Genomic DNA, 2,477 nt, shown 5'->3' on the forward strand with positions numbered 1-2,477 from the left:
TAAATAGTTTATACTGATGCAAAGATGAAAGAAGTTCATCCCAAATTTTATCAGATCAGGGTAATTGTTTGTCATGTTAGTTAACCCAAAGGAGCATCTTATAGGACACAGATACAGTCAGATACGAGACAGATTAAGAAATACAAAAAACGCATTACGCTCATTAAACAACTTCAAATCTCTGATCTTGCTAAATATTTCCATGAATTCCATGAAAACAATTATTTTCAATTAATAGACTAGTAGCTGTTGTCAAAAGAGACAATCAACATTTTGGAATGAAACACAAGTTTCTCCAATGCGCCAGCCTTCCACAGGATTTTCTCATTATCGTCTGTTGTATTTATCATCAACATCATCTGTTGTTGTCCTGACCTTCCCATTAGTGAGCTCAGTCTTTAGTCTTCGGTCCTGTCACTGAATCCCCGCTCACTCCTCTGTCACCCTCCTGTCCCTCTACCTTCTCTCTCTGTGCTAATTAGTTACACTGGTGCCTGTTGCTGAAGGGTTTAACAGTGCTTAACATCCGTCCGAGAGCATCGCCCAGGGCCAAATGTGTGTATTCCACTTGTGCTATGTTTAGCTCACACTTAATTAGATTATCTTGGGACAATAGCATTGTCACACTCACTATGTATGACAAAGGGAATACAGTAAGTACATTTAAAGTATTGTTCTATAATTGATATAGTAACTTTTTCTGTATGTGAAAATGCCAGCTGCGAGTTGTGACTACAGGTTACATGAAAATCCCCATAACTCACTGTGTGATAAGACGAGTGTGCTGGAATGAAACATACTATATAATGACTTGAACAGCAAAGAAGTCTTTCTGTGAATAGCATTATCGGACTAATAAAGAATAAGAAGATGATAACACAGTTAAACACACAGCTGCTGACTGACCTGACCACCACCACCTGCCTTTCCCCTCATAGTCTGGTTTAAACTGGGTGTTTCAAGAACCAGCATGTCTGTTTTTCCCACACAGCCACAAAACATCTGTTATTCATTTATACATACATTAAAAGACCACGACATACCATTCTGGCAAAAGGCTGTTAACTGGTGAAAAACAAAATTTCCCTTTTATAAAGTTGTCAGGTGACATGAAAGTGTTTTTTCAAGATGTATCAACAGTAGTGTATTATACATTTAAAACAGAATTTTACTGATTTGGATCAAAGTAAATTTAGATTAAAACTAGGTGTTAAAATCAGTTGTAGAATGAAACAGACCTATCTTTAAGCTGCACTTCACAACTATAACTAGAGAAACATTTATTTATTTCACAAAAGTGGAAATAAATAACACAACAAAACATTTGTTTTGATAATAGTATATAATAGGAAAAATCTCATTAAACAAATCTTGCCATCATACACTGTACGATAGAGCCATGTAATACAGTTTCCCAGACAGGAAGTCCTGAAGCAGACACACTGGGTGACATGCGGCGTACAGTCAATTTTAAGAACTGCGTTTACTGCGCGTTATTTTCAGCCTAATATGCTGCGTAAAACGTCTGGTATGGTTGCGGCAGTGTTTTAAAAAAGTATCATATCGCAATTGTTTTGAGGGTCACTGACATCCCACGAAGTGTAAATCTTTCAGGCTCTGACTGCACGAGCGCTGCAAAACAAAAGACACTCTTGGTAGACTGACGGGTAACACACTGTACACTTGACACAGATTTCCAGGGGCCTGGACTTAATCTTACCTGGAATCTCAATCAGGAAGGCAGATTCCTTGGTGATCCCTGACAAGGTCACAGCTGTGTGGGAACACAATGAGGATGGCATGCCAGCTGACCACGGTGGTCGGCTGCAGAGGCCACTTCCCTCAGTGGACAGAATTGAGGGCACCCATGTTTGCCTTGACCTGAGGTGTATTCATGGAGGATGATGATGACCAGTACAGTACACTGACATGATCTCATGTCTAGAAATCTTGAGCACATTTATGGTTGTGAGCTCTGGTTACAGTTAAGTGATGAGGTGTAAATAAATAGACTGAAAAACCAGGAAATCCAGTCAGTGACCAATACCTTTTACAGAATTTCCTGGAGCGAAACTGGAGTGAGTTTCCAGGTCCAACAGGAAAGAACCCATCTCCAGTTTTAAAATTATTTTTTAGTAATATTAATGCATTATATTTATATACATTTATATTTAAACTGAAGGGGGGGGAAACTCACTTCAACCACCAACAGTGTGTACCATGTGGGTGATACATGGCAGCCATTGTTACCATACATCAGCTTGAACATAGGAAGGAACATAAAGCCAATGACACTGGGGAATGGTGAGGTATCCAGATGGAAAAAGCCAGGTTAGGAATTTTCATTAGCTCCCAGTCCATCTTAGAAAAGATTTAAACATTTTAATGAGCACTTTTAACACTCGTAGAGGATTAGCTCCAGAATGTGTAGCTGACCTTTTGCAATCCCAAATGTAACCTGAGATCCTCTAGTAGGT

The sequence above is a fragment of the Morone saxatilis genome, unplaced genomic scaffold (genome assembly GCF_004916995.1).
Source record: "Morone saxatilis isolate NCDOM2014 unplaced genomic scaffold, NCSU_SB_2.0 Contig12, whole genome shotgun sequence".
Lineage (NCBI taxonomy): Eukaryota > Metazoa > Chordata > Actinopteri > Moronidae > Morone > Morone saxatilis.